At 46.2% G+C, this 14,156-nt stretch overlaps 1 pseudogene; it reads right to left on the reverse strand.

The window, feature by feature from the left end:
* Window positions 1–9,491: 9,491 nt before the first annotated feature.
* LOC112862334 (tRNA-splicing ligase complex subunit RTRAF pseudogene) lies at window positions 9,492–12,999 on the reverse strand (annotated as a pseudogene).
* Window positions 13,000–14,156: the final 1,157 nt, after the last annotated feature.

Genomic DNA, 14,156 nt, shown 5'->3' on the forward strand with positions numbered 1-14,156 from the left:
ATATATACATATATATATATTTATACATATTTATTTATACATATACATATATACATATTTATTTATACATATACATATATACATATTTACTCATGAGAACTGAAAACACACACACACACACACACACAAACATATATATATGTGTGTGTGTGTGTGTGTGTGTATATATATACATATATACATATATATATATACACACACACACACACACACACACACATATATATATACACACACACACACACACACACATATATATATGTTTGTGTGTGTGTGTGTGTGTGTGTTTTCAGTTCTCATGAGTAAATATCTAGAAATGGAATTGCTAGGTTAGGTTATCTGTTGTGTCCTCCAGGAAGAAGATACCAAGATGGGTGAGAAATGCAAGAGATTACTTGGTGTTAATGTCTGTGAAATAAAAAGGGGGGAAGGGAGTAAGAGAGGGCAGGGAAGGTCTTCAGACCGGATCTCACCCTGTGAAAGGAGAGGCGGAAGGAGAAAGATCGATTAGGAAGAACCTCATACTGCAGCGCAGCTCTGAGAAAGTTTTACCAACTCATCACCCCTTGAGGGGTCCTTTGTTGGACAGAAACGGCCGGGCCCTAGGATCCCCACTGTGCTCAGTCTTTGGTTGGGTCTGCCTGGGAAGAGCATGGCCTCGGCTCAAATGTTGCAGTGGATCCTGAAGGCTCTGTGGCCGAGACCGCAGGCTGAGTACAGCCTTTGGGGGGGTAGAGTCACCCCTGATGGGAGATGTAAGTGGCATGCTTCCACGGCGGTCAAAGTTCAAGCCTTGCTCCAGGCAGATCCCCTTCTCTGTGCATTACTGAGGAGCAGCTCCGTTATGGGTCCCATGAGTGCCTCTTACTAAGAGGAAAACTCAGAAGAGGGAGGCTATTGTGATGGACAATAGCCCCTGTAGCTGCAGCTGGTCTTAGGCCACAGCTGGTACTCCTACTCTGTCTTCCTCCTCCTCCTCTTCCTCACTAGCGCTTCTGCAAGTCCTGACGCATGCCCAGTGGCGGTCTGAGCTCCTGGTCACCATGCCTTTCTCAGGCCAGGGTGACAGCACTTGTCCCTTCACAGTACAACTGTTAAGGGATGTCCAGAGGGATCTAACTAGATCACCTGGGTTCCACACATATTCCTCCCGACCCCCATGGTGGGACAATAATAACCCCACCTCTTCCTACTGATGTACTTTAAAATGGTTAACATGGTAAATTGTTATATGATGTGTATTTCCCCACATTAAAGAAAAACACCAGGCTATAAAAATAGAAAAGACTTTAATCATTCAGTAAAATGCTGGATCTTTGCATTTACCCGCCCCCCAAATTTTCATTATTAAAACTCACCGCGAGTGGGGCGCCTGGGTGGCTCAGTCGGTTAAGCGTCGGACTTCAGCTCAGGTCACGATCTCGCGGTCCGTGAGTTCGAGCTCCGTGTCGGGCTCTGGGCTGATGGCTCAGAGCCTGGAGCCTGCTTCCGATTCTGTGTCTCCGTCTCTCTCTGCCCCTTCCCTGTTCATGCTCTGTCTCTCTCTGTCTCAAAAATAAATATACGTTAAAAAAAATTTTTTTAAATAAAAAAAAACTCACCGCGAGAGGAATGTCATTGCATATCCAACGTTTTGTACATTTTGGTTGGGACACATTCCTAAGTGTTGACTTGGTGGGTCAAAGAATATGAATTTTAAGAACTTAATATATATGATCAAAATACGCTTTGGAAAGATTCTACCAATTCACCCTCCTTATTCATTCAAGAAACTTACAATAAATATGTGTGGGGTTTATACTCTGTGCTGCTGGGATACACTGGGATGTATCTGAAGAATAAGCTACAGTTCTTAGGGCTTTGAAATCTAACTGGGTGATACAGTCATGTAACCAGTAACAAGAAGGCATGACAGATGTAAATTTAGGGCGACCCGGGACATGAGCAGGAGGACTTAATTCAGCCCTGGTTACGAAGGGAGGTGATGCCTAGGAAACCCAGGTTTCTCAGCCTGGGCCAGCCACCCTCTCCAGTGCTGGACAGAACCTTAAAAAAGAAGTTGCCATTTTTAGAAATGAAAACTTTTACTTCCCTTTCTTTTAAACATTTTTAAAAAAGCTTATTTAAGTCATCTTTACACCCAACGTGGAGTTCGAACTCAGGACCTCAAGATCAAGAGTAGCACGCTCTTCCGACTGAGCCAGCCAGGCGCCCCAAAACTTCTACTGCTTAAAACCATGTTTATTTGATTGCTAGCGAAGATGGTTTTTCTCACGTTCATTGACCGCTTATTTATTTCTGTTTCTTCTTTTGCCCATTTCCCCATTGGGATATAAAGGTTTATCTTAGGATTTTGAGGAGTTCTTTTTACTGTGAGGACGCTTCTGTTCCAGTTATCTTCATGGCAAATATATTCTGCTGATTTGTAGTTTGCTTTCAAATCTCCTGCAGGGTGGTTTTTAAAAACAGCTTTATTGAGGTTTAATTTATATACTATACATCAGTGATTTTTAAAAAATGTTTATTTATTTTGAGAGAGAGTGCACGAGCAGGGGAGGGGCAGAGAGAGAGAGAGAGGGAGAGAGAATCTTAAGCTTCACACCCAGTGAGGAGCCCAACCTGGGGCTCGATCTCATGACCATGAGATCATGACCTGAGCCGAAATCAAGAACTGAACACTTAACCGACGGAACCACCCAGACGCCCCTTAAAAATAAAATAGTTTAAAAAAAATTTTTTTTAATGTTTATTTATTTTTGAGAGAGAGAGAGAGACAGACAGACAGACAGAGCATGAGTGGGGATGGGGCAGAGAGAGAAGGAGACACAGAATCTGAAGCAAGTTCCAGGCTCCCAGCTGTCAGCACGGAGCCCAATGTGGGTCTCGAACCCACAGGCAGCAAGATCATGACCTGAGCCGAAGGAGATTGCCTAACCAACTGAACCACCCAGGCGCCCCATAAATACAATCTTAAAAAAATAAAGACAGCCTCCACCCACCGGAAAAAAAAAAGTAAAATTTAGGAGCACCTGGCTGACTCAGTAGGAAGAGCGCGCTAATTTTGATCTCGGGGTCGTGGATTTGAGCCCCGCATTGGGGGTAGAGATTACTTAAATAAAACTTGAAAAATAAAATAAAATAAAATTTGTAGTTTGTATGTGTGTGTATATATATATATATATATATGCATGTATGTACATGTATTTATTTATGTATATATGTGTACATATGTAATATAGAGTTTGTGTATATTATCACTATGGCGTATAAACATATGGTAACAAAGAATTATGTAGGGAGTTTTTTTTAAACACATATGCACGTACATATATACACTCATTGTGTGTAATTATAGTTTTCTTGTTATTTTGGGGCTCAAATTATTGCAGAGATTTAAAAAATACCAGTTAACAAGCGTATTAATGTTCTTCTTGGAACCATATTTCATAACCACTTGTTACTTATTTCTGTATCTGGAACATGAGAAGAGGCCCACGATTATGGGGAAAAATCGCATTAGGTTTATTTTTCACATGGAGAGAACTTAGTCACAAAACGCAAAGACACAGAGATTTAATTATTTACTCTTACTGTACTCACGACTATGTGACTTGGTGACCGGCCAGCCTGCTGGCATGTGGGAGGATCAGGTGACTTGGAGCTCTCAGTGAAAAGTTCAAGGTGTTACTGGGTTCTGATTTAGGGCAAGATGACCTCTGCCCATCTTTTGACTTTCCTCTCTCCTGGCTCCTATGCACAGTGTGTCCCACTTTAGAGCATCTGTTTCTTTCTCTTTTTCCTTTCTTTAAGTCTGACGCTTTCTTTTTTTTTTTTTTTTTAATTTTTTTTTTTTAACATTTATTTATTTTTGGGACAGAGAGAGACAGAGCATGAACGGGGGAGGGGCAGAGAGAGAGGGAGACACAGAATCGGAAACAGGCTCCAGGCTCTGAGCCATCAGCCCAGAGCCCGACGCGGGGCTCGAACTCACGGACCGCGAGATCGTGACCTGGCTGAAGTCGGACGCTTAACCGACTGCGCCACCCAGGCGCCCCAAGTCTGACGCTTTCTAGAATCCTCTTTGCTCACTGATAACTGTTGGAATGGAATAACTTCTGGACCATTCCCACTTTTATTTGTTTCATAAAAAAAATTTTTTTAGTGGGTTCTACACCCAACCTGGGGCTTGAACTCCCAACCCCTAGGTAAAGCATCACATGTTTTGCCAACTGAACTGGCCAGGTGCCCCTGGACCATACCCATTTTTATTTAATTATTTCTTTATTAAAGAATTTTTTTGAAATGTGTATTTATTTTTGAGAGGGAGGGAGGGGCAGAGAGAGAGGGAGACCCAGAATCCAAAGCCGGTTCCAGGCTCTGAGCTGTCAGCACAGAGTCTCATGCAGGGCTCGAACACACGAACCGCGAGATCCTGACCTGAGCGAAAGTCAGACACTCAACCGACTAAGCCACCCAGGCGCCCCACCATACCCATTTTTAATGGGCATTTCAGCTTAGTTCCTTGCCCTGATGATCAAAACATAATCACCTCTAGCTGTGCTCCTTATGGGTTCAACTCTCTCCTGGTATCCAGTCTTCTTTTTCCCAATCTTGCCATACCCACGAGACGGCGGGGCGGGGGGGGGGGGGGGGGAGGGGGCAGGCATATCCCTCAGGTTTGTCTTTGTCTCCTGGACTTTCACCCTGTGAAGTACGTATTATTATCCTTATTTTTGGTTGAGGAAGCTGAGGCTAAGAGAAGACAAGGGGTTTCCCCAAGATCCACAGGCTGAAACTGGGTAGACATTTGCTGTTCTTATTTCCTGTTCGGGGGATTCCCGACTTTATGTGTCTCACTGAGAAGGAAAACCTGCCTCACAGTTTAGATGCTATAGAAGCAGACGCTTTTTTCCCCAGCCTCCCTTGCAGCTAAGGTGTGAACCTGCGATCTAGGCTTAACCTATCACATAGCTCTTTTCAGGATTTGGATAGCCTGGGCTGGAGTCACAAAGAAGCAGGGACCGCAGAGAACTCTCCTTGGTGGCTGTGGTGGTCACAAGAGTGGCAGGAACCAGTGCCTGGCCAGTCATCAGCACTCCAGGATGGGCAGCGCCTCTGATTTAAGTGTGGCGTTGGAGCCCTGGGGTTCAAACCCTAAGCATCATGGGGGTTTTGGGATGAGTGGGGTCTCTATGGCTGGGCTGGGCATGGAGGAAGGGGATGCTATGGGCTGTCAACTTTTTTTTTATTGTTTATTTATTTTTGAGAGACAGAGAGATACATGGCATGAGCTGGGGAGGGGCAGAGAGAGAGAGAGGGAGACACAGAATCCGAAGCAGGCTCTGACGTGGGGCTCGAACCCACGAACCGCGAGATCATGACCTGAGCTGAAGTCAGACGCTCAACGGACTGAGCCACCCAGGCACCCTGTGGGCTGTCATCTTTTAATGGGCCATATCATTTTGGGTAATGAGCATCTTACTGTCAACTTGGATAGGTCGAAGACAGAGAATCTTCCCCCAAATTTCAGGATTGCCTAAATGCTCTGATACCCAAGTACAATTCTGAGAAGGATGCGGGCCTCTATGCAACTAGGATTATATTTTCCCATCCTGATAAGTAAGAGTTCAGAGCCAGCTATACTTTGGTGTAGAAAAATAAGGAAACAGTTTGTATCTTGCATCCAAGTACTAGGGAGCATAAAATATTAGCTGTACTTGGGAAATAATGCACACATGTTCTTAATTTTACTTAGATCTCAGCTTGTGTCCACCCTCATCATCACGCCCACAGTGACTTGACTATTCGTAGTGAGAGGGAAAACTGGGTCTGGGTCTGAAACTTGGGCATTTGCTCATTCAGATGTCTTCTAGTTCTATTGAGCGATGTCAAATCAAAAGACAGCGTCTGTGAAAGAGCAAACACTTCACCTCTGCTGGACCGTGACTCTCACATCGACCCTCTTTGGGAATGCAATGCATGATCCATTGGGAAAGATCCCCAGCAAGCTGGAGACGTGAGAGGGAAGGAAACAAGGGTTGATGATAATAAGCGAGTGTCTCAAAGGCTACCAATTGTATGGAATAAACTCTCGGATCTGGGGTCTTGAGGGTGAGGAGGAAAGCACAGCAGTGCCCTTAGGGAGGCCCAAAGAAGCAGGGACCACAAGGAATTCTCCTTGGTGGCTATAGTCATCATAAGAGAGGCACAGGAGTTTAGTTGGAGCCCAAAAGACTAATACACTTTAAAAGTCAGAGAATGCGGGGCGCCTGGGTGGCGCAGTCGGTTAAGCGTCCGACTTCAGCCAGGTCACGATCTCGCGGTCCGTGAGTTCGAGCCCCGCGTCAGGCTCTGGGCTGATGGCTCGGAGCCTGGAGCCTGTTTCCGATTCTGTGTCTCCCTCTCTCTCTGCCCCTCCCCCGCTCATGCTCTGTCTCTCTCTGTCCCAAAAATAAATAAAAAACGTTGAAAAAAAATTAAAAAAAAAAAAAAATAAAAGTCAGAGAATGCAAACAGCTAAATAGGTGTTGCTATAGGAACTGCTGCTACTTTCATATCCTAAAAAGGACCCAAGCCATCACCCCTATTTGACAGATGAGAACACTGAGGCCCACGGAGAGGCAAAAACATCTGTAGTTAGTGACAAGATCGGGATGGAAATTGGCGGGTGCCGACTTTCTTTCCAGTGTGTTTATGCTGCATCGCTGCCGTTTCCAGCTAACTGAATGTTGTAATTACTTACACTTGTTCACTGATGTCCCAAGAGTGTCAGGATTGTGGGGGGATTCCAAAGCATACAGCAGGCGAGATGGACAGTGGAGTTAAAAGAGAATGAACTTTGGAGTCAGAGGTGGGTCTGAATTCTTGTCCCAGCCACTTTCTAGCGGAATCCTGGGCAGTTTCCTCAATATCCCTTATTTGAAGGATAAAGATGATAATCACAGGATTTCATCGGGTTTAAATATATGTATGCTAACCATGAGTAAGAGTTAATCCTTGAGAGTACTTTGTTCAGTATCGTTATTAATGTAGTTTTATCTCTGCTGGTAGGGACCCATGGTAGGGAAACAATGGATATTAAGAAAATAAAAAATGAAACATTAAATATTTATAAGATTGAAGAGTATCATCAAGGTTGCCATGTATGGATGTTTAGGTTATATACCACCCAACAGGGGTATAGTTTACACAGAGTATAATGTGAATGGTGACCTCTGGATTTGCTCAGTGTGCAACCTGAACAGTCATGGTGGTGGCCCCAAGGATAACATATGATTAATGGTCTTCATTTAATAATGGGATGTTTTGTAACAAGGAGAACAGAAAGCAGTTAAAGAATTTTATGGTTGGAAGGTCCCTTGGAGATTATATGGTTCCACTTCCTCATTTTTCAGATGTGGAAACTGAGATCCAGAGAGGGAAAGGGACAGGCATCATCCAGGGCAGAACTGGGATAAGAATCATGTCTCTAGGTTCTTTGGTAATTGCCCTTTGTGTTTGTGAATAATTTTCTTTGTTGGTAGGAGTTAGTATTCTGCACCATATTTTATTTATTTATTTATTTATTTTTTTCAACGTTTATTTATTTTTGGGACAGAGAGAGACAGAGCATGAACGGGGGAGGGGCAGAGAGAGAGGGAGACACAGAATCGGAAGCAGGCTCCAGGCTCTGAGCCATCAGCCCAGAGCCTGATGCGGGGCTCAAACTCACGGACCGCGAGATCGTGACCTGGCTGAAGTCGGACGCTTAACCGACTGCGCCACCCAGGCGCCCCTGCACCATATTTTAAAACTCCCACAGAGAAAGAAGATCTGTGGCTGTTTTGCGTCTTCTAAACTTTGTTCAGAATAGACTCAGGAGGGCTCAGCAGAAATTTATTTAGTTCTGGGTCCTTGCACTTCAGTGTCTTGGAAGTTTCCTCAGGCCAAAAAAATCCCTATTGAGCAACACCCCTTGCAAGCACTTTGTTTGCTTCTGTTTTTGACTTGATATTAGTTGGCAAGCTGTGTAGTTTACTAACACCCTCGACTAGGTTGTTAGCTTGGTATTAACTCAAGAACAGTGTCTCTGGAGGCCAAGTGAACTCCTTTAAAGTTTGCTGTGCAGAGTTGACAAATTGCTTCAAATTATAATTCAAAATCAGGGGTGCCTGGGTGGCTCCGTCGGTTAAGCGTCCGACTTCAGCTCAGGTCATGATCTCGTGGTTCGAGGGTTCGAACCCTGCGTTGGGCTCCAGGCTGACAGCTCAGAGCCTGGAGCCTGCCTTGAATTCTGTCTCCCTCTCTCTGCCCCTCCCCCACCAGGCTCTGTCTCTGTTTCTGTCTCTCTCTCAAAAATAAATAAACATTAAAAAATTAAAAGAAAATAAACGGAGTATGGAGAAATTATGAAAGGGAGTTTGGTCTAGCTTAGCAGGCCCTTAAACCTAGGCTGCGGGGTTTGACTACTCCTCTGAAAGTTTTCTGTCTGTAGCTTTCTCAAAAAGATGCTCCTCGTTGCCCACTTCTCCAATCCCTGGGGCAGGACTTGGGTTAGGAGCCCTCCTTCCTTCCCAGTGCCGCTTCTGAACCATTTCTAGCATGAAGGCCTTGTTCCTACCGCTATCCTATCAGCCAGTTCACCCACCTCTGCCCTGTCCTCTTCCTAGGTTATTTCCTCTCATCCATTGCAGATTTTTTGGAGGTGGTATCATTCAGAATGTAGGCTTGAGGAGTCCGGTATTCCCGGGCTCTGGTTTCAGGCATGCCGCTTTGTAGCTATGTGATCTTGGGCAAATTACTTAATATCTGAACCTCCCTTGCCTTGGATGTAAAATGGGATAGAAATAATACCTTGGCATTCCATGCTTATTCAGCTAGAAAGTAAACAAATAATCATCAATCAGTGTAGATTCTGTGAAGGGCTTGAGGTAGAGAATAAAGAGGGCTTACATCGGGGAGGGGGTCTGGAGAGGGGGGGGTGCCATTTAAGCCGAGATCTGAAGAAAGAAAAGAAAGATTAAATGGGATGAAGATACGTGCGAACACTCAGCACAGTGCTGGCCCACGGTAGGCACTCGATAAACGTTAGTGATGATTACTTCTGTTGGTGTTGCTGTATTGGGCACCTGGCTCTGAGCCTCCTTCTGCGTCTTCAATGTCTATGCAGATGGCCCATTCCACATCCACCCTGGTAGCTCCTTTCTCTTTTCCCCACTTTCTTGAACTTTATTATTTTTTTTTTAAATTTTTAATGTTTTTATTTATTTTTGAGACAGAAAGAGACAGAGCATGAGCAGGGGAGGGGCAGAGAGAGGGGGAGACACAGAATCCGAAGCGGGCTCCAGGCTCTGAGCCATCAACACAGAGCCCGATGCGGGGCTTGAACTCACGGAGTGGGAGATCGTGACCTGAGCTGAAGTCGGACGCTCAACCGACTGAGCCACCCAGGCGCCCCACTTTCTTGAACTTTATTAAAGAAAAAGCAATGACGGTCAATCTCTAGAACATCCTCAATTTTCCGGGGTCCCTCCCTGGAAAAGGTGGCATTGGGTTTCCAAACGCATGCCAGAGTGTACATGATTCCCAGTTGCACGACGTAGGTGAAAAGCTGAAATCCTAAAATGTTCATCCTCCAACTTTCCCCGGTCTTGGTTTGTCTTCCCGCTGCCACCGGCCCCCCCACCCCCCACCTTACTGCCCCCACTTTGGTCTCTGGATCCACAAGAATCACCTGAACAGCTGCTATGATTTCATGAATTTTTGTCTGTAGCTCTCTGAGCTCTTCCAGGTGCAGAGATAGCAGAATTTGAGCAGCTTTCCTAAGAACTGCACTTCCTGTTCTGAGATAGTCTTATCTAAGGCGCCAGGCAAGCCCTCTTTTGTTTGATTTGCTTTGGCAACCGCATCCTGCCGTCAGGAGCTGTAAATCGCCTTAAGCACGACCAGGTCGTCACCCTGACTTCCCCAAGAAGGTTAACCGAAGCCATGGCACCAGCCCGAAAACCAGAGTTATTTACATCCAGACTGATGGATGGTTCTGCATTTTTCGTTGCACCACCAATACGTTTTGCATTATCTGGTACCAAGTTCTTGAATTTTTCAGCATTATCTCTGTGTTCAAATCGGACAGCTAACCCAAGAAGGCAGTCTGTTGCTTCTTGGCGATCTTGAATCTTGAAAGGACAGTTAACATCTCTGAAACACTTTTCAGAGACACTGGGCCAGTCTCCCCTGTGGATGCTTCTTAAATTACTTCTGTCTTCGATCCTGTAGTGTCTGATTTCCTGGTCTTTGGGCTAAATAATAAAGTTTCTGAATCGTGTATCGTCTTTGCAGTTGAAGCTGGCATGCTTGCGGCATTGTCCTAGCTCCTCGCTCTTTTACCTTGGGCTTCTGCCGGTGACGGGAGAGGTGAAGAGGAGTGGGCAGCACAGGCCGCCAGTGACACGGCAAGGGCAACCAGTTAGTCCTGTGACCCTCAATACCAGTGACTTTTACCTCTGCTTCCCCTAAGTGGCTACACCCTGCACCTTGCCTCACCTAGGACTCTCTCATTTCTTAACTCTTAAATTCAGGTCTTGAGCCTTAAAGGCTCCGTAGGGGAGACAAAGCTTCACCCCCATTCCATCTGGGTTTCCGGCCAGACCTGAGAATTAAGTTGACCAAAACAGATTAGCAGGAGAAAGGCACGTGGATGTTTATGTGGCCATGGGAGCCCCCAGAGGAAAATGAAGATCCAAAAAGCAGAAAGGCCCAAGGGCTTACATACCAGGTTGAGCAAAGGGAGACAGTTGTGGAAAAGTAACTGAAATATATGGGGGGGGGGGGCCAAGGGAAGGTAAGAATTATTTTGACAAGGTCTGTTTGGACAGAATTACTCCCCATCCTTGGTGATCAGAATTTTTCTTTCCTCCTGGCATAGGAGGACATCTTTCACATGGGAATTTTATCTCCTGCTTTCAGAAAGAAAAGGCCGGTGGGGGGGGGGGGGGGGCGCGGAGCAGACTGTCCTTTGTACCTTCTGTTTTTCAAGTGTCTTTAGCTTAAAATAATCCTATGCCAAAGTGGCGTATACTGGGGTGGCGTATTCTGCCACTCTTCAGCTCTGTCTGGACAAGACCTTTTGATTAGGGTTATTCATGAAAGTGAAGCAAACAGAGAAAGGCGGCTAGATCTCCAGGTGTGGATTGTCAAAGGACCCCCAGAGCTGTCCCACACAGCCTGTGCTGCCCGGAAGGCAACTGACACACGTCCAAAATAAAACTCACCACCTTCCCCCTGAAATCCACTTCTCTTCCTGCGTTCCCTACCCAGTTCATCTGACTACCATCTGCTCACAGAAATCAGTGTGTGAACGCTCGACTTCTGTCCTTTGTTTGCCCTTCCCCTAAAGACGTAATCAATCTCTAATCAATCGCCGCCCCTGGCAAAAGATATGTTGAAGTCCTAACTCCCAGAACCTCAGAATGTGACCTTGTTTGGAAAGAGGGTCATCGTGGGTATGATTAGTTAAGAGGAGGTCATGTTGGAACAGGGTGGGTCCTTGATCCGATACACCCGGTGTCCTTGTAAGAAGAGGATATGAAGGGGCGCCTGGGTGGCGCAGTCGGTTAAGCGTCTGACTTCAGCCAGGTCACGATCTCGCGGTCCGTGAGTTCGAGCCCCGCGTCAGGCTCTGGGCTGATGGCTCAGAGCCTGGAGCCTGTTTCCGATTCTGTGTCTCCCTCTCTCTCTGCCCCTCCTCCGTTCATGCTCTGTCTCTCTCTGTCCCAAAAATAAATAAACGTTGAAAAAAAAATTAAAAAAAAAAAAAAGAAGAGGATATGAAGAGACAGCCACACAGGGAGACACCACGGGACTACAGAAGCAGAAACTAGAGTAGGCAGTTGATGGCCACCTCCAGAAACCAGGGAGAGGGAAGGAAGATCCTACCCAGCTCTTGGAGGGAGCATGGCCTGGCTGACGCCTTGCTTTCGGATGTCCAGCCTCCAGAACCGTGAGATAATACGTATCTGTTATTTAAGCCACCACCATGTTTGTGGCACTTTGTGATGGCAGCCCCAGGAGACTCATACACGCCTGTCTGGGAAAAACCTGTGTCTTCTTTACTTTCACAGAGAATGCTTCTGACACTTCTGGTCAAGAGTTTGGGGGGGGGGGTGGTTTCCAAATGCCAAGCGATTCTGTGACACCAGCTGGGTACCCTACAACTTAACTCACTTTTGATACTGTGTACCAAGAGATAGTGTCAGATCCCACCGGTTAAGAGTTTGGTCTCAGGAGACTGTTTCCCTCCCCCTTGCCCCCCCTCCCCCCACTTCAAATGCCCACTGCAAGCGTAGGTCCCTAAGTTACCCACAACTTCTGTCTGACTTGGCTACCAATTGGAAGTTTCCATGACTTCTTCCCCCTTGGATTTGATTATTTGCTAGAACAATCTGGCAAAACTTAGGGAAACAATTCCCAGCTTATGAAAGGATAGGATCAAGGGTACAGATGCACGGCCAGATGAAGAGATACGTAGGGTGAGGTCTGGGAGTGTCCGAGCACAGGAGCTGCTGTCTCGGTGGAGGTGGGGACTGTCACCCTCCCCGTATGTGGACAGGTTCACCCACCTGGAAGTTCTCCAAACCCTGTGCTACTGGGGTCTTATGGAAGATTCCTCATATAGGCATGATCGGTTATTTTTTTTTTTAATATGTTTATTCATTTTTAAGAAAGGACGGCTGGGGGGGGGGTGGACAGAGAGAGAGAGAGAGTGAGACACAGACTCTGAAGCAGGCTCCAGGCTGCGAGGTAGCCAGCATAGAGCCTGACATGGGGCTTGAACTCACAAACTGTGAGATCATGGGCTGAGCCAAAGGATTAACCGACGGAGCCACCCAGGCGCCCCAGGCATGATTGATTATTAATTCTGTTTCCAGCCCCTCTCACCTGTCCAGAGAAGTGGTGGTGGTGAGTGGCTGGAAATTCCAAGTTTCTAATGACGGCTTGGTCTTCCTGGGGAGCAGCCCCCATCCAGAGCCATCAGGAGCCCACTCAGGGTCCCTTCGGTAAAACAAAAGAAGCTCCCAGTGCTCTTCTCACTTAGGCATTTACAAGAGTTTTGAGAGCCCTGTGTCAGGGACTGGCAACAAAGACCAGATCTGTATTTCTTATGATAACTCACAGGATCACGAGGCCCTAATCCATTCACTCTCTGCCTCGGTTTACCGGATCCCTCATTCGCTGCAAAAGCCACTGAACTGGCCTCCCAGTTTCCAGTGTTGCTTTCTTTCCATTCATTCTCCATATAATAGCCTGAACAAGATTTCTAAAGCTCAAATTCCTGCCCTTAAAGATCAATTCCGGACTCCTTTACCTGATCCCGAAGGCTCTACGTGGCTTTCCAGCATTGATTTGCATCACGCTCCCCAGCTCCTCTTGAAGATTGCAATCCCCCAAAGTTCCTGTGGTGTCTGACCTCGGGACTTAATTCCCATTAGCTGTCCCTTCTCCCAAGCCGTCCTCGGCTCCCCAAACACTGAGAGTGCCCCCGCTGCATGCTGTCTTAAAGCCTGGTTCCTACCCCATCAGAGCCCAGATTCCACTAATTATGATACATGCCTAAGGTCTGTCTACCTCCCTCATCAGCTCCCGGGGGCAGGGTCTGGGTCTTCTACAGTGTGATAGCATCAATGGCCAGCAGTGACTGCCCCATTTCAGATGCTCAGTATGTTGGACTGAAGGCAACAGAGGGCTGACTGCCTTTTATTGTCCTTCGCCCAGGTTTCAGATTTTGAAAGCTTTGCACCACTAAACACGATTTAGTTATTAAGTTAACCTATTTGGACTTCTCAGGGGATTTAATGAGTGGGGTTCTTTTTCTTTTATTATTGAAAATTGCTTGAAGATTTGCCAAGCTGTTTGCTTCTGGGGGAATAACTCAGCACCTAGCAGTCCTGTTTTTTGGGTTTGCTTTTGTTTTTGTTTTGTGTTTTGGTTTTGTTTTTTTAAGTAGACCTCACGCCCGACGTGGGGCTTGAACTCACGACCCTGAGATCAAGAGTCAGACGCCCCACTAACCGAGCCAGCCAGGCACCCCTGGTTTTCGAATATACTCAATCTCCCCAAATTTAAGTGATCAGGAAAGTGAGGTCGAGGGAAGAGGAGTGACTTTGTAAGGTTTACGGTGA

This window comes from Puma concolor, chromosome C1, assembly GCF_028749965.1.
Source record: "Puma concolor isolate L17-30 chromosome C1, mPumCon1.1.hap2, whole genome shotgun sequence".
NCBI classification, from domain to species: domain Eukaryota; kingdom Metazoa; phylum Chordata; class Mammalia; order Carnivora; family Felidae; genus Puma; species Puma concolor.